A 24,485-nucleotide genomic window follows, 5' to 3' on the forward strand; every position below is an offset into this window, starting at 1 on the left:
ATGATTAGAGTAGGAATTGATTGTCCCTTTTTAAATCCATTCACAAAAATTTAGGCCTACGCTCCAAAACTCACCTATTGTATCCATAATGCATACCTTGCATATAAATGAAAAAGAAGTACTAAGCATAAATAATAAAAAATAGCATACACTCACTTGGTTACATGGAAAAAAAATGTCTACATTCACATTTTGGGTACTATCTAGAATTAATGTTAATATGAAACCTTTTTAATTTTCAACATTATATGAGAAAAAACATAGTCTAAATAGTTTTAAACGATTAATCCAATTCAAATATACCTCAACTAGATTCCAATGCTTCAAACAAGTTCATAAATTTCCAAAGAAAACTTCTACAATGGAAAGAAATTAGACCCACAAGGGGAAAACAAAGAAAATAGATGAGAAAAATACATAATTTATTTACTTAAATTAAATTCATGGGTCTCAAAATGTAAGGATTAAATTTGATATCATATATCGAATGCAAATACTGCCAAAAATAAAATTTCATCTTGAGAACCTTGTGAATATATTAATGGAGAATGAGCACCAAGATAGCAATTTTCTCTAGAATTTTCTTTTTCAGATGCACCACTAGTTAACTTCTTTTCATTATCCCTTCTTGGTCGAGAAGGTGTGGTAGGAGAAAAGAGAGAATTTACGACTGGATGTGTATCAAGATCATATGTCTAGCATGCAAGGTAAGTAAGAGCAGTCACTACATCTGTAATTAGGAGATTCATTGTTGCTTGTTCCTGGACACGCATTGTTGCCACAACAAGATCTTGATATAAACCCCTCATAGGATAGCATGCTTTAAGCAATGGGTCAACCATATATAAAAAATTCCTTCAATCCTCAAGTAATGAACACGCCTAAAATGGCCAAAATGTAAGGCACTCAATGCTTCTAACTAAGAGATACATTATAAAAATTAGAGTTTCAATAACCTGAAGGGTTCTTCCAAAAGTTAATGAGAACCAAAGAAATAGTTCTAGGTATATAAAATGTTTAAACAAATCCAATAATCTAAGTGTGTTTCAATTCAAACAAACACAAAGAAAATAATCCCTTTATCTAATGTTAAACAAACTTCAGTAAATATCCATTTTTGTCTGAAATCCTCTAGTACTTCATCCATGTAACTTGTGAAATAAATTAAAGTGTAAGAAGATAGATATACCCAAGCAACAAGATTGTGCCCCCCTACAAACATAGAATTATCAATGGTTTTCCTACCTATGATTAATTCTAATAGAACAACCCTAAAATTGTAGACATATGATTTTGTTTTTTATTTACTACTCACAGCTATCCATATGTTCCCATCACACAGGTGGAAACATGAGTCTTATCTCCAATCAGCCCAATTTTGGCTAATCCAAAATCAAATAACTTATAAATAAACCCTTTATCCAATAAAATATTGGAGCATTTCAAATCTAGATATATCACTGGTGGGTTGGCTTTGTCATATAGGTATTCCAACACTTTAGCAATACTTGCAACTATTTTCATTCAAGTCTTCTAACCTAATGGTTCCTTATCAGGTGGAACATATACAAAAACCATCTTATTCTCATTTCATGTTGATTTGAAAAAAAAATATTATTGCATTACACTTTATAAAAACATAATAACATCACACTTTATAAAAACATAATAACTAAGGTATTCATGAAAATTTATTTATCCTCAAACTGCCAAAATACAATGGTTTTGGGATATTAATACCTGCATGAAGATGACCTTCAGCCTATATTAATTAAAGGTGTGAGGCTAATGATATGGAAGACTCACCATCATTACATATATGAGTTTTGTTTTCTAAATTGGCACGGTCAACTACTTCTCCTCTATTTCACTTGCTTGGTAATGAATCCTTTTGAACTATGGAATCTGCAAAAAGAGTTTAACCAAAATAAGTGGGGTTGCAGAAGGCATGCCCAAAACTTATAAATGAATGTCCAATGCTTATAAATATTTATAGCTCTACGTTGTCATGAACATTACATGCAATGATTTGTTGTTTAACCTGTTATGATATCTAGAAATAAATTGATCAATATATGTGTTATAGCCTATTTTTTCACACATGGTCAATAGGTCTTCAACTAGATCAATAAACATCCTTTGACCCATTTTTCATCATCTGTGAATAAAGCCCTAAGCATGACTCATTCTAATCCCTGAGTTTCTTCCTAAAATCACATTTTTTGAGTCATTTTAAGGACCAACGCGCCCTGGTCTCCTACTGGCTAGTGTTGACTACTAGGTTGCCCTACTCTGCACCTGCGCTGATCACCACCAGGTTTCTTAGTGCTGGGGGTGTGTAGATTCTAGAAATTTAGGAAAAATAGAAAGAACCTAGAATCTTCCTCTTCCAGAAGCTTCTAGGATATGTTATAACCATTTACCTCAAATAAAAGTCTTGAATCCTATCCTATCCTACCTTGGATTTTTCATCCCTTATCCCTTAAGCTCATCCTCCCTTCAAGAGTGGAACTTAAGCCCAAATTGGTAAAAGGATAAGAATTCATGAACTACCTCCTTAACCTATATATTTGTTGCCATCCATAGGCAAGGGGTTGGATTTTGGAGAGTGATTCTACCCTTATGTTGCTGCTGTGAGAGATATATGTCCATGCATTAGGGTTATTAGAGGTGCACTTGTGACAAGGAAAGGACAAGTCAAATTGGAGGAGCTCTTCTACAAGATCAACACCTATTTTTGGTTGTAACTCATTCCATTTCTATTAATAAAAAGAGTCCTTTGTTTTCCTATATATGATGTTCTAGTTTCATATATTTCAATACCATGCCGATCCATTGAATAAAGTGATTAGATAGTGCTACATAGATTTCGTGGACCGTTGGCTTCTGTTAAATGATTGTGCAGGTTCTAATAATAGTGATCAGAGCTAGGATTGGAGCATTCAAGCCAAGGAAGGAGTGAAGCATATGATAGATTCTAGGTAGGCTTCATCCTGTTATCTATTTACTTTAAGGAAAACATTAGTCCCTTTGTCTTTCTATTGTTCTAGGTCAGTCCACCAGGTCTAGTGAAGATATTTTTTTTCGTAGTCATAGATTTTGCATAACAAATTGGTGACCATATTGGGGAACAGTGTATTCCCTTGGTGGGAACCAACATTGAACCTCTTCCAGACGGACTTGTGAGTATTGAAGAGATCTTGTAATACTAGCCTCGTCTCTCTATTCATGTTCATTGGAGTGGACTCCATTTTTATCAAATTGATCCTCTTCCTCCTCTTCAGACTCTAGAACAAATTCCTTTAGCTAATTCTTTTGACTCACCCACAAATTTCTTGCGAAAATATTCATTGGGATTGTTGACCATGTCTAGATCCAATTTGACCTCCCAACCCATGTCCACTACTATGGTCGAGACATCAAATGTTGCTTCCTCATCTATGTTTTAAAAATCAACAGAGGCACATATGTATGGTGGTCTGTCCATCCAACTTGGTTATCAATATTTATCTAGTACCTTCTCTGGTGCAGCTTCCAGTCCTTGGACCTCTCCCATGTCATCCATTTCAGGAATTCCATTTGGCACTTCTCTTATGAACACTACTCATCGTACTCCTTCTCCTCCACCTACACCTATAATTGAAAAACAAACTGGCCCTTATGTTAGTGGGAAACTTAACCTTCAACATCATAACTCTCCTTATGTTGGGTTCCCTCAATCTAGGTCTCAATTTCCTCCATCATCCCCTCCTTCTATGGCAGGGGGAAACTTGTTATTGGTATACCTAAAATTGGTAATCAACCTTTACCAAGGTACCTTACAGTATCAACCGTTTGGGCAACATACTCCTCAAATTATAATAGGCTAGAATGTGTATAGTATGGCACAACCCCAATCGAACCCACCTTATGCCTAGATGATGCAAAATCCCATGGGACAACAATATAAAACTTATATGGGTGTTCCTTAAGTGCCTTTTCAAGGCCAACATGTCCAAACCCATCCATTCCATCATTTATAGGGTTATCCTGGAGTTGGTCAACAAGGTTACGTGTATGATGATTAGTTGAATCCTCCTTATTCGAGTGCCTAGGTTCCTCTTTATTAGAGCCCTCCTTATCCATGAGCGCAAGTACTTATTTCCAGGCTATTCCTTCTTATCCAGGCTATCCTCCTCCAGATTTTAACCGACGGTTACCTTTTGTGGAAACTCTCGAATTTCCAGACTTGACTCAGCTCACCAATGATCCCATCACTCATTCACCTTGGTGGCTGATAATTCTCTCCAAATTTCCCTTTGATATCCCAAATTTGGATGGGAATCCTGGAGAAGACCCATCGACCCATGTCATGACGTATCATCTATGGTGTTCTTTGAACTCCCTTAATGATGATTCTATACGATTACACCTTTTCCAACTTATTCTTACCAATATTGTAACTAAATGGTACATTGAGTTATGTAGAGGTTCATTTCACGATTTCAATTCCTTAGCTACCACCTTCCTCACACATTTCCAGTTACTCATCCGTTATGAAACTAGAACAAAAATTTTGACCAACTTTAAACAAACTAATGCCACTCACATCTCAGATGACATTCATGAGTGGTGGCATTGTCATATGTTGGTTAAGACCTATGTTCTAGGTAAATTGTTAGCGAAATGGTTCATTAAATACCTGTTTCCATCTATCACAGAGGATGTAGCAAAAGGCGGAGTCGTGACTGAAGAGAAAGTAATTGCTCGTGCTCAATATTTAGACTTCATCTATATTCAATTTGACACTCTCTATGAAAATATACCAGATTATCCGAGACCTTCAAACGTTGTTCCTCCCACACGTGGTAAATAATCTCATGCTATCGATGGCATCATTGGTTCTTCCAGTTCACAGATAGTGAGTAAACCATTTGGTTCTTCTCTCACTGCTTCCACCAAAAACTATTCATCCAATCCTCCTACGGCTTCTTCTTCCGAGATAAATGTCATTTCATTTTATAAATGAAAATCTCGACAAAAACTAGGAAGCAAGAAGAAAGGAAAAGGAAAAAAGACGAAAGATTCTTCACCGCAGGATAAACAAACAAATTAATCTTCTGAAGAAAAATGAAAGCCTCACTATCCATGCTTGATTTTCAATGAGGAGCACTTTATTTGTAACTTTTCTCACTGCACAGAAGTGAATCAATTTATGAAATCCTCCACTTCTCCCGCGGTGTTGACCGACTCGTTTCCCAATCAAGAGACTCATTTCGTTGCTCGAGACTAATCTTCCTCTAACATGGTTTTAATGATTTCTTCCACGAAGCATAAATATGATATTATGCTGTCTACTCGAAATAATGACTATGGTAATGTGAATCCTCCAAACGGTCAAGCTACTGATCAACCTACCAGTTTGACATCACCCCCATCTAATCCTTCTCCGCCCACGATTCCTACGGAGTTAACCACTAAGCCTCCAAAGGGTGTTATTCACAAGCCTTATTTCAATCCTCATGCCACGGCTACTCAAAATTATGACGTACTTAAAGACATAGCTCAGTCTCAATCAGCTATGTCGTCCCTCGAGGTGTTGCAAAAATTACTCGCTTAGAAAAAGGATTTTCTTTCGGCTATCAGATGTGTGCATCCTTCGGATTCCAACCTAGTTGTTTTCAGTCACAAAAAATACACCCCTAGCCTTCCAGCTCAATTGGACTTCATCATTTAGGTCGTTGTCCATGGTAAGAAAATTCATTGTTCTATTTTGGATGATGGAGCCTCGACCTGCATCATGTCTATGTCTTGTTGGAAACAAATTGGTTGTCCTCAACTGAGTCAGTCACCTACCACATTGAAAGCTTTTGATGGGAGAACATATAAGCCTTGTCGTATTATGAATTCCTTGCAAGTAGAATTAGGGGGAAAAATTGTTTCCATAGACATTGAAGTTATTGACGGACCTCTTTATTATAATATTCTATTGGGTCACACGTGGGTTTAGAACATTGTCGCAGTCATTTTGAATTATTTCTGTATGATATCCTTTGCTCTTAAGCATGAGATTATGGCCATTGGCCAACTCACCTTTTTCACCTCCGATTCTCATGTTATTTGAAGTGTCCCGCTTGTAGGGGAAACTCTACATTCATATAAGCATATCAGGGTTGGACTGCTAAAGGATTCCTTGCTCATGGGAACCTTTTCATTGTCTCCTCCTCGAATTCACGAAAACTCATCTTCAGTTGATTATATCAATATGATATCATCTTCTACTATCCAGATTGATCCATGGCTTCTTCTAGATGAAACTAGTATCCATAGTTTTGGTGACTGAATGCCACTTAGACCAATTGAACTTGATTATGAAGCCATCTATTTGTCATGTACAACTCACACCTTCTCTTCGATCAATTCGATAAATCTATGATCCAGGTCAGGGTGTGACAAAGGACCCTTCCAAGACCTTTTACTTTCGTGATGTGTTAAATTGCATTTTTAAAAGAACATAAACGAATACATCTGCATGCTGTAAAGAAGAGGAACATGTAAATCATCAACACATGAAAACATAAGCCGTTGATAACGGAGTTCGTCCAGGAGGGACTACATCTTTGGGCCCGGTGTCAAGATGGTGTAGGCTGTTGGATTAAGTGTTGTCAATAGTGATGATGTACATAAGAGGTGATGTCACTATCATATAAGGAAAATTCCCTCACGCAGGAGTGGCTCCAAGAAATGTTTCGCTGCAAGAACTCTAAGTCAAAAAAGGACTCCTATCAGTATGACACAAACTCATGCATGATGATAATGAGCATCCCGTCATCATGGCATAAAATGGATCTCAATGCAAACATACATGGTGACACATGAGTATCCCATCAACATAATGACAAAGGGATCTCAAACGAAACATGATGAATCATGACAACAAGTAAATCCCACAAATGATTCCACATCACATCAAGCAAGAATCATGAAAACAAGTAAGAAACAAGATCCCTCGTCAAACATCAAACAGGGATCTGTGCAGCACAATGCATAGCAAAAGAAGTACATGAATACATTTCATATACCTCACATCCAGGGGCCATCTGAAGAAAAGGATGTCAAGCTGCGGAATTTGTTTGTACCATTGATCTCACGACGTCGAATCACATGGAAATGATTGCTTGCACATGAATGTTGACACCTGCACTCCACTTAGAAAAGTGGCCAAAAAATGAAATGAGAAAATGGAAAATATGACTACACCATCAAATTTGTGGTGGCGAATAGTGCAAAATCGACTGTCAATTTTATGAATTCTGAGAAAATGAAAATCTGGGGCTTAAGGAATCTTTTAGATTCCCCCTAGATTCTCTACAAATCGGCTGCTCAGATAGAAATTCTGACTATGCCATCAGGTTCGTGTCACTGAGAGGTGTAAGATTGACATAAAGTTTGTCCAATTTGGACACTGCAAAAATTTCACCCTCCTAAGAATCATGGTTCCACATGCAATAAATTAATTAAAAATTCGCCTCGATATCCATGCCCGCTCCTGGTTGCTCCATACGTCGAACTATGTGTGCGCTCCCCTGCCTGGGTGCACTGATGAACTGTGTTTAAATAAAAAATGGCAAGCAGATTACACAACAAATTAGTTGTGGTGCAGTGGTTATGCATCTGATTATTATGGAGGAGGTCAGGTAGTCAAACCCCCCCTCCTCCTTTTTTTATATAACAAAAATTTTAAATTAAGAAAGGCCAATCTGGGCCCACCTTACCTACCTCCAACTCCGATGAGGTCCATATCTTATTTAAGGCGGGCTCGGTTTCATGTGGCTATGGTTTGGTGTTGGTCTGCGCCTCAAGGGCTGGCCCACATTGACCATGTTAACGACCCCGCCAAAAATGTACGGTGGCTGCAAGGTATGGGGGGAGGGGCCAGGGGTAGTGGCGTGCCCCTCCGTTAATATATATTGTTGATAAGGTTTAGGGTGGTGGGGTTGGTGGCTCGCCACCCCCTTTTTTCTAATATTTATTTTTGTCATTTTAATAATAAGGCATTTTTGAAAATCTGGATTTTTGACCGAAGGAGTCATTTTAACGAGGAAAAAATTTCTCCCGAAATCTGGCTGGAGTTGGCCGGATTCCATCCGTCAGAAAAAGTCCAAATTGTGTCTCCATTAACCTGCCCAGTAAGCAAAAGTCAACCAAAACTTTGACTGCCTCTATCTTCCTCCTCCGGACTCGGATTGATGAACTGTTCGCACCACCGTGATCATGACGATGAGATATTTAACATAAACCTGGTTCGAGGATAGTCCAAACACTTTAATTTTTGAGCTTTCATAATCCCTCTTTGTCCTGTGTGTGTCTCTGGAGCCACCTGGATCAATCCTCCCCATTGAGGAGCTTTTGGTCCTCCAAAAGCATGAAAAACAATCTGCAACTTTTCTATACCTTGTATGCATCACAAGCATCCTGAAAGGTCTCGCTTCCATCTCCTTCACCTTTTCTCTTCGGAGCCTTAAGCGATGAGCCGAAACTTGCAACCTTTGACAACCTGTAGTACATTGTTTTGCAAATTACATGCTTGACTTTCATAACCAACTAATGACCCAAGCATCCCACACTTGCCATGAGTTTATAACACATACTTGGTGGTCAAGTTTACAAAAAGATGGATGCAATACCCCAGCTACAAAAACAAGGCCAACATATCATTGTTGCTTCAAAAAGTGATGGAAAACACATCATCACTACAACACATGATTTACAATAATAAGGCCAAACACTATTTTTTGCTCTGACAAGTGATGGAAACACGACATCACTTTCACAATTTATCATGCAACACAGAATAAGACTAGACATCATTGTTGTTGAACAAGTGATGGAAAACACATCATCACTTTTACATTTTAAAATGCAACAAATGATTTACAAAAGTACGACCATGAAATGCTAACATATCTAGAAACTATTTTTCAGTTATCGTTGTGAATGGGTCGCCTCCTTGTGGTGGATTTGTTTGTCGAACCATCCTTTCACCTGGTTCATGCACCGACACATTGTCTTTAAGGCGCTGTTGTGGATGGAGCTTCCAACATGTGTCTCGTTGATGGCCACTTCTGTCGCAATGACTGTAATAGATATTCTTCCTCCAGACCTACTTAACATGTTTCTTTACCTATTGTTGAGAGGGTCTTTCATGCCTCATCCTTTTGTGTGATGCCATTCTTTTCCAACACTTAGAAAATGTATGGTTATGTAATCCACAAAAGGTACATGTTTTTCGATGCCATGTTTTACGTTCATCATTAAAAACATGATCATAATCAAAATGAACATTCGAATATCGAGAGTGGTTGTACCTTTCCTTGCCGTCTCTGGTGTAGGTATGGTAATGAGAACTGGCCTCAGCTCTTTCCTTGCAATGGAAAATTCCATGGGATCATGGGGATGTGTTCCCATCATTCTCTTTCCTCGACGATTTTGACGATGTCTCCGAAGAATCTGACACCTTCAAGCATTCTCCCTCGGTGTATCTCAAACCTACAAATCGATGTTTATGCACAACCTCCAAAGGTTATTTATGCCTTGGTTATTAACACCAAGTTCTTTTTCCTCGTCATGCCTCGTCCTGGTAAGGAGCCTCATGTTTTTCCCTATAATTGGGATCTCCAAATCTCCAACAGAAATCATACTATGTGAAGACAAAACCGAAAGGAAATCAACATCTTTTACCTCCTTTGTTGATTTGGAAAGAACTGAGGAGGGCTGGTCATCATCTATTGTTGGTGGTTCACTAACTGTCTCGGTGCATTCCCCAACTTCCTTTCTGACATACCCAAGTCCTGCCTAATGGGGTAATTCTTCTACTTTGATGGGGTTGACAATGCCTTGGCCATTAACACCCAAGCCTTTTCCTTCATACCCCATTCTCTTCAATAGTTTGGAGCCAATTCTTGTGGTATGATTTTCGAAAACAATGAAATCATCATCAGGACACATACATGAATTTAGAGAATTACTTTTTACCTCACATGGGTCACGCTGCAGCTTTTCCAAGGCCTCATCCTTAGCTTGCAGCTGTCGTAGAAAACTATGTTTCTCCTCTTTCTCTTCATGTAGAAGCATCTTCAATTCAATGTTATCTGTTTGAAGACTTTGGTTATTGTGCTTCAGTTCTTCCAAGGCCTCTTCCATGGCTCGCAACTGAAGCTGCAATCACTCCTTTTCCTCTATCTCTTTCTGTAGAGTTTCATACATTATTTCCACCCTTTTGGAAATTTTGAGCATGGTCTCGTACATCGCTTTTTCATCCTCTGTCATTGCACGTTCCATTGTTCACGCTTGCAATTCACATCCACGCAAAGACCACTCTGATACCACTTGATCCAGGTCCGGGTGTGACAAAGGACCCTTCCAAGACCTTTTACTTTCGTGATGTGTTAAATTGCATTTTTAAAAGAAAATAAATGAATACATCTGCATGCTATAAAGAAGAGGAACATGTCAATCATCAACACATGAAAACATAAGCCGTTGATAACAGAGTTCGTCCAGGAGGGACTACGTCTCTGGGCCTCGGTTTCAAGATGGTGTAGGTCGCTACATTAAGTGTTGTCAATAGTGATGATGTACATAAGAGGTGATATCGCTATCATACAAGGAAAATTCCCTCACGCAGGAGTGGCTCCAAGAAATGTTCCGCTGCAAGAAATCTAAGTCAAAAAAGGACTCCTATCAGTATGACACAAACTCATGCATGATGATAATGAGCATCCTGCCAACATGGCATAAAATTGATCTCAATGCAAACATACATGGCGACACATGAGTATGCCATCAACATAATGACAAAGGGATCTCAAACGAAACATGACGAATCATGACAACAATTACATCCCATAAATGATTCCGCATCACATCAAGTAGGAACCATGAAAACAAGTAAGAAACAAGATCTCTTATCAAACATCAAACAAGGATCTGTGTAGCACAATGCATAGCAAAAGAAGTACATGAATACACTGCATATACCTCACATCCAGGGGCCATCTAAAGAAAAGGATGTCAAGTTACGAAAGTTGTTCGTACCATCAATCTCACAGCGTCGAATCGTATGGAAATGACTGCTCGCACATGAATGTTGACACCTGCACACCACTTTAAAAAGTGGCCAAAAAATGAAATGAGAAAATGGAAAATCCGAATACACCATCAGATTTGTGGCATCGAATAGTGCAAAATTGACTGTCAAATTTATGAATTCTGAGAAAATGAAAATCTGGGGCTTAAGGAATCTTTTAGATTCGCCCTAGATTCATTAAAGATTCCCTCCTCTGAGTCCTCTGCAAATCGGCTATTCAGATCTAAATTCTGACTACGCCACAGGTTTGTGTCGCTGAGAGGTGTAATATCGACATAAAGTTTGTCCAATTTGGACACTGCAAAAATTTCACCCTCCTGAGAATCATGGTTCCACCTGTAATAAATTAATTAAAAATTCGCCTCGATTTCCATGCCCGCTCCTGGTTCATCCATGCCTCAAACTATGTGCGTGCTCCCCTACCTAGGTGCACTGATGAACTGTGTCTAGATAAAAAAATGGCAGGCGGATTACACAACAAATTAGTTGTGGTGCAGTGGTCACGGATTCGATTATTATGGAGGAGGTCAGGTGGTCAAACCCTGCCTCCTCCTTTTTTATATAACAAAAATTTTAAATTAAGAAAGGTCGGGTTGGGCCCGCCTTGGGCGGCCCACCCACCTTACCTACCTCCGGCTCCGACGGGGTCCATATCTTATTTAAGGCGGGCTTGGTTTCATGTGGCTGCAGTTTGGTGTTGGGTCTGTGCCCCAAGGGCCGGCTGACGTTGACCATGTTAACGGCCCCGTCAAAAATGTACGGTGGCTGCAAGGTATGGGGGAAGGGGTCGAGGATAGTGGCCCGACCCTCTATTAATATATATTGTTGATAAGGTTTGGGGTGGCAAGGTTGGTAGCCCGCCACTCCCTTTTTCTTAAATATTTTTTTTGTCATTTTAAATAATAATGCATTTTTGAAAATCCGGATTTTTGACCGAAGGAGTCATTTTAACGAGGCGAAAATTTTCGCCCGAAATCTCGCTGGAGTTGGCCAGATTCCGTCCGCCAGAAAAAGTCCAAATTGTGTCTCCATTAACCTACCCAGTCAACAAAATTCAACCAAAACTTTGACAGCCTCTATCTTCCTCATCTGGACTCGGATTGACGAACCATTCGCACCACCACGATCACAACAACGCGATCTTTAACATGAACTTAGTTCGAGCATACTCCAAAAATTTTGATTTTTAAGCTTTCATAAGCCCTCTTTGTCCTGTGTGTGTCTTTGGAGCCACCTGGATCAATCTATCATTGGATTATGGCACGCCTTCTGATCCATTCTCTCATATATTCTCTTTCGATGAGAGCATCATGGAGATCATGATGCTAGACGATGCACCATGAGACGATCATCACCATCATTCCTCCTTACCGGATTCCATTGAGGATAATCTTAGTGATGTGTATCTACCCAATATCGTTAAGTCTTTTACAAATTGTGTTTATATTCACGAAGGTAATTCTGAAAATAATCTCTCGAATATCTAAGAGATGATACCTCTTGATATCTCTATTAAACTAGGTATTGTAAAAAATATACACATTGGTGAGTCTTGCTTTCCATCAGAGATTGAGACCTATAAAGCCCTATTTCATGAGTTTTGCGATGTCTTTGCCTATACCTATGAATAAATTCCAGGTATCGACCCAAATATAGTGGTGCCTGAGATTAAAACGTATCTTGTTGCTAAACCAGTCCGACAACACCTCCATCTGGTCCATCTAAGGAAGGATGCCATGATAAAGAGTGAAGTTGAAAAACCCCTTCGTGCAGGTTTCATCTACCCCATTCCTTTGATCGGTTGGGTGTCAAATATTTTCCTTGTCATGAAGAAATAGGGGACAATCCATGTATGAGTCAATTATCGAGATGTGAATCGCACTTGTCCAAAGGACAATTACCTAAACCTGTTCTTCGACTAGATTATTGATGACTGCACCAGTGGTGAAATCTATTCGTTCATGGATGGTTTCTCCGGATATAATCAAATCAAAATTCTCCCTGTGGATCAACCTAAAATTGCAATCATTTGTCCCTGGGGTACATTTTCCTATCAAAAACTCCCATTTAACACATATTTCATTATAATTTGGAAGTTTTATATTACAAGGTCTTCAACAACATTCATTCTTTTGTAAATTGCCATATTAACTTAATTCAACAACATAATTTTAGTAATTTCAATCCAATTAGAGATCATGAATAGGTCAAACATGGAGCTCTTATGTACAATAGTAACAATACATAATAGGAGTGTGAAATCAAACTCTTAGAAGAAATTGATTTAAGTTAAATCATATTAGTATGTCTAACATCCAATAAATATATTATAGTTATGGATAAAGGAATAGATTCCTCGATGTTTGAATTTTGTGCCTAATGATTCTATCCCCCTTTCCCCCAACCTACGAGGTATTTTTTGATTGAATGATGGTGACGAGAGGATCTTAGTGTAAGTGGAAAGGATGTGCGTCCCTTGCGTTGCATTGAAACTAATATACTAAAAACTTATTAAAATGTTTTTGTGCTCAATTTTCTATGGTCCCTTCGTGCCTTTATGAAGCACTAATGAGGGGGTGATCATTCATCTTCAAAGCATCCATCCATCCACTATAAAAGTTAGGCATTGTTGATCTAGGTATTTCTAGAAGGTTAGGCACTATTGATCTATCTCCACTCAAATCCAAGTACATCAAATGAGAGTTATTAAATGGGTATTTAAGTCATTCCATTGTGATGGACACTATGTCACAAATTGAAGTAAACATGAATTAGTGGTCTTCTTGTAAGTAGTGGAGGCGAGGGTTTTCAAAGATTAGTACAGTTGATGGTAGTGTGGATATTGATCTCTCCTTGTCAACATTGTCAAAACCAATAATAGTCTCGATGTAATAACGACAACCATTGTATGGAAAACCATGATTGACCATTACTTTCACTAAGAGGAGAAAATGATAAGAACTTTTAATAGGGAAGAAATAACTGTGAAACACAACTCATGGATTTTAGTTGAAATTTATAATTGAAATTTATATAAGTCCCCGTGTTCTTTAAATATTAAATACTTAATGTAAATACAAATAAATTATCCTTAAGATATTGATTTGAATATTAAATATGTTTTAAAAGGCATTCATCTATGACACTTGATTTTTCATGTAGTCTGAATAAACCACTTAAAGCTCATTATGAATTAATTCTAATTAGTTTTGTAAAAGATATATATTTACTTAGGTAAATAGCTTTATTTCAAAAGTAAATTACATTTATAAAATTATATCAATACATATAACTAAATGGAATTCAATAAATAGCTTCCAAGTCTTGTTGGATTCTATGAGATTATTCTAAGTACAAATAGTGTATTTAAGAATTGAAATTTACAAAATGTTAATCTTGATGGGAAAATCATGTCATATGGTGCAAAAAGTTTAAAGATATCCATTTATTACCCATCTCTTGAATGAGCTTAAATAGTCTACTTAATGCTCATTGTGAGTTCATTAATCCATCTTTTATTAGAAAATACATTTTTTTACATGGATATTATTCTAGAAATAACAATGTCACATTTATACATTCATATTAAACCATTGGGCCTGGTTAAACCATTGGGAGATCGATGAGAATGTTGCATTGCAAAACATTAATAACATTAAAAATATTGTTACTCCTAAGTTCAAAGAAAAAATGTTGTGTGAGAAAGATTTAGCAGCTAAAAGAAAATTAAGATATCATAACGAGGTCATCAACCCCACCCTAGAAGATCAAAAGTATCTCTCTATTTTAACTAGCTCAAAGGAGAAAATTAATATAGCCAAGATTAGAACGAAATCTCATGATCTCCATAGTCAAACGGGTCATTGGGTAGTTCCTAAAACACCATGGATGGAAAGGATCTGCCATCTCTGTGAGAATATGAACATTGAGGATGAAAATCACTTCCTCTTAGAGTGCCCCACATACAACCACATTAGATCTCAGTTTCATAATCTTTGTTGCAATACTGACCTTCCTAGTCTTTTACGATGCCAAAATTATAGTGAGCTCGAGAGGCTTCTCTCCAAGCTTTTTGAGCATAGGAATAAAATCTTAAATCAAACTAAATAATTCATTTCTTTAGGTCCGATAGACCAAAGTTTGGTCTCAATGGACGTTAACCATAATCATCATCATTAAACCACATGATAGTTAAATAAAAATCAATTAATGGTTTCTTGACTTATTGACTTATATGCCATGGTTGCATATAGAAATAATTGATTTAAGAATGAATAGTTAGAAAAAGTTGTCAATTCAAAATAGAATAAACCACTTAGAACTCATCAACAATTGATTTTAAATTATTAATTTTCTAAAAAATATATTTTTACTTACATTAAGAGATGTATTTCCAAACTAAATTGCATTTATACATACATACATACAAAGTAGAATTTAATACATACTTGTCTTGTTGGCTTCTATGAGATTATTTCAATTACAAATAATTTATTTCAGAATTGAAATTTACCAAATGTTAATAGGCATGGGAAAATCAAATGTCGTATGTTGTAGAAAGTTTAAATACATTTATTTGTGACCCATATCTTGAATGGACTTGAACAATCTACTTAACATTCATTACCAATTAATTATTCCATGCATTTTTAGGAAAAACATTTCATTTTACATGGAGTTTTATTTCAAAAACAAATATGCCACATTTATACACTTATATTGAAACTCATGATAGGAAAATAAAAGTCGATAAATGGCTTTATGTTGGCATTATGGCACAGGTTTGGAGCTATGGCACAGGTGTTGTCCTTGATGGCAACTCTCTCTGGTAATAGATCTCAGTGCAGGCTTTCAGAATGAAGGAAAATTCATATACGCAGGTTCATCTAGACGAAGGCGCGTATACACGCGGGTTATACGTTTCAAAGGCGCGTATGCGTATACACGCACTTTCATGCAAGGAAAAGCGTGTATATGTTGGAGAACTTACCTTTGGTCCATGGTAGTTAGTCCTTGGTATTTGAACCTATGGTTTTGGACCATGGTACCTCGTCAGACGTGTTGATCCCAAGTATTGGGTCCGTGGTATTGGTTTATTATGGTTTTGGACCGTGGTATTGTGGAAGGCCTAAAACTATAAAAGAGGAAGGAGATCATGTGGCAAGGTATCATCTGAATTATTATTGAATATCTGATAAAGTGCTAGATCTGGAATACTGGTAATTGGGTTATGGTGCAGATCTGGATCTGAATGGAGGAACCTTAGCGCAAAGAGAAGGATAAGTTATATTCATGGATCATAATCTTTAAGCTCGAATGGTAGTATCGTTGTATGATTTTGATCTGTTATATGTGGCGCTTGCTTGATCTATAAATCTGATAATCTGGGTTAATTAGTATCTGAAAGAACGAATTATCCTTTATAGATATGTACGCAGGTTCAGTGAAGCGAAGGCGTGTATATACGCTGGTTAAGTGAAGGAAAACAGCGTATATGCAGGTTGTTCCATACGCAGAAGCGTATGCACGCAGGCTTCAGGCTATTAAAGTAGCGTATATATTTTGAGTTGTGATCTTGCTGCTTCTGTTTATTACTGCAGTGTTCTGGGTTCAGATTTGGTGTGTGGTTACTGTTACTGTGATCTGGGTACAGTCGTCAGAGAAGTGTTTATTTTGATTCAGTTTTGATTGGTGAAAAGGTGATTGCTTGATGCAGAAATTCTTGATGTTTGATTGATGCTATTTGTGGATCCAGTCTAAAAATTTATGAAGCGTGGTCCCTGAAAGAAAGAGAAGGTTGTAGCCTTCTGTAGGCCAGCACCTACATACTAGTATCTTGGCTAGTGCAAGAGCTAAGGGGGTTGTAGATCCCTTCTAGGAGAAGCTGGAAAACGAGAGGGGGTTGTAGCTCTCTGCAGGTTGCAGCCTGCGTACTGGTAAAGGAATGCACCAGTACAATTGTAAAAAGAAGTTTCTAATTAAAGAGAAGATAGAGACGAATTGCAGCAGGTGGTTTTCACCCACATTGGGTTTCCACCTTATGTCTTGTGTTCTTGTGTGCGATTGTCTTTCTGCTTTGTTTTACTGTTTCTGGTTATTGGGTATTTGATTCTCAAACACAAATTAACAATCAACATCAGAAAGATAAAGTAAATTAAAAGTTTGCATTGTATACGCGGGTTTCCTTCTGAATAGTTGCGTATATACGCGGGTTTAATTAACTGAAGTAGCATATATCATTTGATTTGAAAAAGGAATATTTGACTTGATAATACTGATTCACCCCCCCCCCCCCTCTCAGTATTATTTCCAACAATTGGTATCAGAGCAGGTTCTTCAGAAGAAGCTTGATCACTTGAAGAAAGATCTTTCATCATGAGCAACTACGAGAGGGAAGCATCAATCAGGCCACCGATTTTTGATGGGACAAACTTCGTTTATTGGAAGGTAAGAGTTACTGCCTATCTTCAATCTCTTGGTACAAAAGTCTAGGATATCATAGATACAGGGTATACTTTTCCATCAGCAACTCCTACAGATCCGGCTGAGAAGAAGAAATATGAAACAAATGCAAAGGCGGTCAATACTCTATTAGGATGCCTATCTCAATCAGAATTTTTCAAGGTAATGTAGTTTAAATCTGCAAAAGAGATATGGGACAAGATTGTTCTGAGCTATGAAGGAGATGATCAGGTAAAACGAGCAAAACTTCAAACCCTCAGGATTCAGTATGAAAATCTGAGGATGTATAATGATGAAAGTGTGGCTAACTATTTTCTTCGTGTAGATGAGATTGTTAATTGTATGAAAAATTTGGGTGAAGAAATAAAAGAGGCTATTGTGGTTGAAAAAGTTCTAAGATCTTTGTCCCCTAGGTTTGAATCTAAAGTTTCTGCAATAGAAGAAAAAGAGAATCTACAAAGCCTTAAAATGTCACAGCTGCACGGAATTCTAGCTGCTTATGAAATGAGGAAAGGAGGTCTATCAGACAGGAGAGAAGCTGCCTTCAAGGCTTCAGGCAAAGGAGAGTACTATGAGTCAGGACACGTGTCAGAAGAAGAAGAAGAATCAAATTTTGTCAGAAATCTTCAACGGGGTACTGGACGGTTCCGAGGTAAGTTACCTTTCAAATGCTTTTCTTGTGGAAGAGTCGGTCACTATGCTGCCAAATGTCCTCACAAGGATAATATTGACAAAGGGAAGGAACCTGTTAGATGGAACAAGAAACAAAATGCAACTAAGAAAAGTTACTACACTCACGAAGATAGTGATGGCCTATCAAATAGTGACGAAGATGAACGAGGTAATGATTATAAACTTTTAATGGCCTTTGAAGATGATGATTACATGGATGCTATAGATGTAGATGGTTTTTATGAAGAGATTTCTCGACTCAAAATATGTTTAGAAGAAAAAGATATGATCATTGATACTCTGCAATTCCAACTTGATGAAAAAGAAAAATCTCTTGAGAAGTTAGAATGTGAAATTGTTGGCCTTAGAAAAGAAATTGAGAAAACAAAGGCTCTTAATCTTAAATTTGTTAAAGGATCTGAAACTCTGGATGAGATTATCAACGTACAGCGTTCTCCACTAATCAAGACAGATCTGGGTTATAATGGAGAAACATCTCAAGCATCCACCTCAAGGAATTATCTTGATGCAGCAAGGAGGAATGAGAAAAAGCCCAATGAAGATCACCAGGTAAAGCAGGGACGAATTACATCAAGAACAAACAAAGACTACCAGGTAAACCAGGGGCAATCCATCTTAAGGGTGAACAAAAGCTACAACCAGCCACAGGTAAAAACTTCTCAATTTGCTTCAAGAATGGATGACAATAGAAATTACAATCATTTAGCTGGTAGATTTGATAATCGCAGAAGTTTCTTCAATGGCCAATGTTTCTCTTGCCATAACTTTGGTCACAAGGCAGCTCAATGTGTTGCTTATAAGACAATCATGACTAGAGAAGCTCAAAAACAAGAAGTATGATTGGGATTACGAAAAGGACCTATAACAACTTTTCGGCCCTTGAAAATGAAATTGAATGTTCTATTTGTAATAACTTCGGTCATGAAGATTCTGAATGCAGGAGCAGGTTTCGGCAGACAAAGGAACAAGCCTCAAGCACCAGAACATGGAGAATAAAGGAACCAAAAACAGAAATATGTGGGATAGCCTTTTATGCAGAAGGACAAGAAAATCTATGGTACATCGACAGCGGATGTTCTAAGCATATGACAGGTGATAAAGAAGAACTTGAATCATATACTGCTTTAGAAAAGGGAAAGAAAGTTTCTTTTGGAAATGACACCCTTGCAACCATAAAAGGAAAAGGCACTGCTCATTTGAAAGAAAAGGTCAAAGCTAGAAATGTTTTGTATGTTGATGGCTTAAAGCATAATCTACTAAGTGTCAGTTAGATGTGTGATCAAGGGACAGAGGTAATATTTTGATCAAATGGATGTAGTGTTCGTGATCTTGATACAGGAAAAACAGTGATCAAAGGCAGAAGAACTCCAAATAATCTATACATATTTGAAGAAGGACAACAACAATGCTATTTGAGCAAGGATGATGAACATTGGTTATGGCATTGCAGGTTGGGGCATCTAAGCTTTTCACAAATAAGGAAAGCATGCAAATACCAGGCAGTTCGTGGTCTTCCAGATATCAAAATTCCAGACAACACCATATGTAAATCATGTCAGTTTGGTAAGCAAACCAGAACTAACTTCCCTGAGAAGGAAGGATCAGCCAGCAGGCCTCTTGAACTAGTCCATATAGATGTATGTGGTCCATTTAGGACAAGGTCACCTCGAGGAGAAGAATACTTTATATTATTCATTGACGACTTCTCCAGGATGGTTTGGTTGGGACTTATGAAACACAAGGACAAAGCATTCGAAAAATTCAAATCTTTCAAAGCCTTGGCTGAAAATGAATCAGATCACAAAATTAAGTGCCTCAAGTCTGACAGAGGTGGGGAGTTTACCTCTAAAGAATTTTTCGATTTCTGTGAAGAACATGGAATAAGAAGGGAATTCTCTACAGCTAGGACTCCTCAGCAAAATGGAGTGGTGGAAAGGATGAACAGAACGGTCCAACAAATGGCTCGTGCTATGCTTGATGAGTCTGGGACTCCCGCAACCTTCTGGGGTGAAGCTGCATTTGCTGCGGTTGTTATTCTCAACAAAACAAATGTCCGAGTGAACAACACTCAAACTCCTCATGAGCTCTGGTATGGTGAGACTCCTTCGATAAAGCATTTCAAAATTTTTGGGAGCAAATGCTATATTAAGAATACTGATGAACAGCTTGGCAAACTTGAACCTAGAGCAGATGAAGGCATTATCCTTGGTTATTCTCCCCACAGCAAAGCATATAAGTGTTACAATAAAAGACTTGGAAGAATTGTTGACAGCATTGATGTAGTGGTTGATGAAAAAGGATACATCCCTAGGCAAGTAAATCACGAAAATATCGAAGAGGATGAAGACTACTCTCCAAATCAGACAGATGATGAAGAAGAACTTCAAGAGGCACCTGAGGAGCAAATAAGGATAGAAGAGAAGACTCCATCCAGGTACGTTCAAAAGAATCATCCAGAATCTCAGATTTTGGGGCAGAAAGAAGCAGGTGTACAAACAAGAAGAAAAATTGCAGAAGCCTCAAGCTATTTGGCATTACTCTCCTCCACTGAACCACAAAATGTAAGAGAGGCATGTAAAGATGAATGTTGGGTCAAGGCGATGGATGAAGAACTTGAGCATATCGAAAAGAACAACACTTGGGAGTTGGTTCCTAGACCAAAAGATAAGAATGTCATAGGGACAAAATGGATCTTCAAAAATAAGTTGAATGAAAATGGGGAAGTAATTAGAAACAAGGCCAGACTTGTGTGTAAAGGGTTTGCTCAACAAGAAGGAATAGACTTCTAAGAAACTTTTGCTCCCGTTGCTAGACTTGAGGCCATCCGAATGTTCCTTGCTCTTTCAAGCTTTCAAAAGTTCAAAGTATTTCAAATGGACGTGAAATCAGCCTTTCTGAATGGAGACTTAGAAGAAGAAGTGTACATTGAGCAACCAGATGGTTTCATTCTTGGGAATGATCCAAATCTTGTATGCAGACTAAAAAAGGCTCTCTATGGTCTTAAACAGGCTCCAAGGGCTTGGTACTACCGTTTGGACAAATATCTTCATCAACAAGGTTTTTCAAAAGGATCAGCAGATAGCAATCTCTATATAAAAATTGAAAATGACAAATTGCTAATACTTGTTGTGTATGTAGATGATATTATCTTTGGAAGCAATGAAGAAGCTATGAGTCAAAGCTTTGCCTTGGTGATGCAGAAAGAATTCGAAATGTCCTTGCTTGGAGAACTGACATACTTTCTTGGATTGCAAATCCAACAAAATGAAGGCAGTATCTTCTTGTCTCAAAACAAGTACCTCAAGCAGATTCTGAAGAAGTATGGCATGGAAGATTCGAAACCAGTATGTACCCCTATGGTTACAGGATGCAGTCTCAGTGCAAATGATGAATCAGCAGCAGTACATCAACCAACCTATAGATCTATGATTGGAAGTCTACTTTATTTGACAGGTACCCGACCAGACATCATGCATGCAGTGGGAATAGTTGGAAGATTTCAGGCAAATCCAAAGGAAACTCATCTTCAGGCAGTGAAGAGAATTTTCAAGTATCTTCAAGGAACTCAAAATTATGGCTTATGGTATCCTAGAAATACAGATCTCACTCTTCATGCTTATACAGATGTAGATTGGGCTGGAAGAGTGGATGACAGGAAGAGAACAAGTGGTGGTGCATTCTTTATGGGTTCCAGATTAGTATCTTGGTTCAGCAAGAAACATAGTTCGATTGCTTTATCTACAGCTGAAGCGGAATATGTGGCTGCTGCATCTTGTTGCACTCAACTTCTTTGGATGATGCAAACCTTGCAAGACTTTCAAATCACTTGTACACCACCTATCTCCATCTTATGTGATAATACAAGTGCAATCAGAATTTCAAAGAACCCAGTCATGCATTCAAAGACCAAGCACATACCGATCAAGTATCACTTTCTCCGGGAACAAGTGTTGGAACAAAAGGTCAAATTGGAGTATGTTCCTTCTAACGAACAAGTGGCTGATATTCTCACCAAACCACTGCCCAGAGAGACATTTGAATACCTCAGATAGAAGCTGGGAGTAGTTGATGCATCATATTGCTATTAAAACTTGTCTGTTTCAGAGAAAAATGGGTGTACGCGAGTTGCCTGAGGAGGATCCGCGTACATACGCCGGTTTGTGCAGAGACAGTCGCGTATATGGAGGTTTGATGGATATCAGTAGGGACAGGCTCTGGTTGAAGATATTCTGATATGGGTCTAACAGAGACCATCCGGCACAGGTTCAAGGGGAGCAGATAATCTTCTAATAATGCATTGTTGGCATTATCTTAGAAGCTTTTGGTTCTAGTTCACAGCTATTGTTGATTTCAGGTGGAACAGAGGCAGAGGGAGAACAGAAGGAAATCTTGGTTGCTGATCTGAATGATGATGGACAGATGCTGCTGCTATCAGTTATTGGTGACTTTCATAAGTCTTGTTCTAGATATTTCGTCTCTATGTCATGTATCTATTTTGTGGTATCTCTTTTATGGTGTCAAGGTCATGTAACGGCCTATTTTGGTTTCCCCACTATGCCTGGGATGAATATGTAATGAACTTGGTTGTCATATGTAAATTTCTGATGTATTCCCACTTGGTTGGATGGATGATCCCCACTTATTGGGTGATGGATGTATGTATTGAGTCTTTTGGTGATAGGAAGGTCTTTTATGATGTATAAGTCATGGTTCTTCTTGAAGAACACCTTTTGCAGATCTTGCCTATAGTCAGGGGGAGCATGGTCAGCACTGCAGGGCAGAAATTTCAGCACGTACTCAGGGGGAGCACAACCCTTTGCCCTTGATGACAAAGGGGGAGAATGACTTTGAGGATTTTGGGTTGCCATCAAGTCCAAAGGGGGAGATTGTTGGCATTATGGCACAGGTTTGGAGCTATGGCACAGGTGTTGTCCTTGATGGCAACTCTCTTTGGTAACAGATCTCAGTTCAGGCTTTCAGAATGAAGGAAAAGTCATATACGCAGGTTCATCTAGACGAAGGCGCGTATACACGCAGGTTATACGTTTCAAAGGCGCGTATGCGTATACACGCACTTTCATGCAAGGAAAAGCGCGTATATGTTGGAGAACTTACCTTTGGTCCGTGGTAGTTAGTCCTTGGTATTTGAACCTATGGTTTTGGACCATGGTACCTCGTCAGACGTGTTGATCCCAAGTATTGGGTCCGTGGTATTGGTTTATTATGGTTTTGGACCGTGGTATTGTGGAAGGCCTAAAACTATAAAAGAGGAAGGAGATCATGTGGCAAGGTATCATCTGAATTATTATTGAATATCTGATAAAGTGCTAGATTTGGAATACTGGTAATTGGGTTATGGTGCAGATCTGGATCTGAATGAAGGAGGAACCTTAACGCAAAGAGAAGGATAAGTTCTATTCATGGATCATAATCTTTAAGCTCGAATGGCAGTATCGTTGTATGATTTTGATCTGTTATATGTGGCGCTTGCTTGATCTATAAATCTTATAATCTGGGTTAATTAGTATCTGAAAGAACGAATTATCCTTTATAGATCTGTACGCAGGTTCAGTGAAGCGAAGGCGCGTATATACGCTGGTTAAGTGAAGGAAAACTGCGTATATGCAGGTTGTTCCATACACAGAAGCATATGCACGCAGGCTTCAGGCTATTAAAGTAGCGTATATATTTTGAGTTGTGATCTTGTTGCTTCTGTTTATTGCTGCAGTGTTCTGGGTTCAGATTTGGTGTGTGGTTACTGTTACTGTGATCTGGGTATAGTCGTCAGAGAAGTGTTTATTTTGATTCAGTTTTGATTGGTGAAAAGGTGATTGCTTGATGCAGAAATTCTTGATGTTTAATTGATGCTATTTGTGGATCCAGTCTGAAAATTTATGAAACGTGGTCCCTGAAAGAAAGAGAAGGTTGTAGGCTTCTGTAGGCCAACACCTACGTACTAGTATCTTGGCTAGTGCAAGAGCTAAGGGGGTTGTAGCTCCATTCCAGGAGAAGCTGGAAAACGAGAGAGGGTTGTAGCTCTCTACAGGTTGCAGCCTGCGTACTGGTAAAGGACTGCACCAATACAATTGTAAAAAGAAGTTTCTAATTAAAGAGAAGATAGAGACGAATTGCAGTAGGTGGTTTTCACCCACATTGGGTTTCCACCTTATATCTTGTGTTCTTGTGTGCGATTGTCTTTCTG

The sequence above is a fragment of the Pinus tabuliformis genome, chromosome 6 (assembly GCF_031772625.1).
Source record: "Pinus tabuliformis cultivar Carrire ecotype Pingquan chromosome 6, CPIR1, whole genome shotgun sequence".
NCBI classification, from domain to species: Eukaryota; Viridiplantae; Streptophyta; class Pinopsida; order Pinales; family Pinaceae; genus Pinus; species Pinus tabuliformis.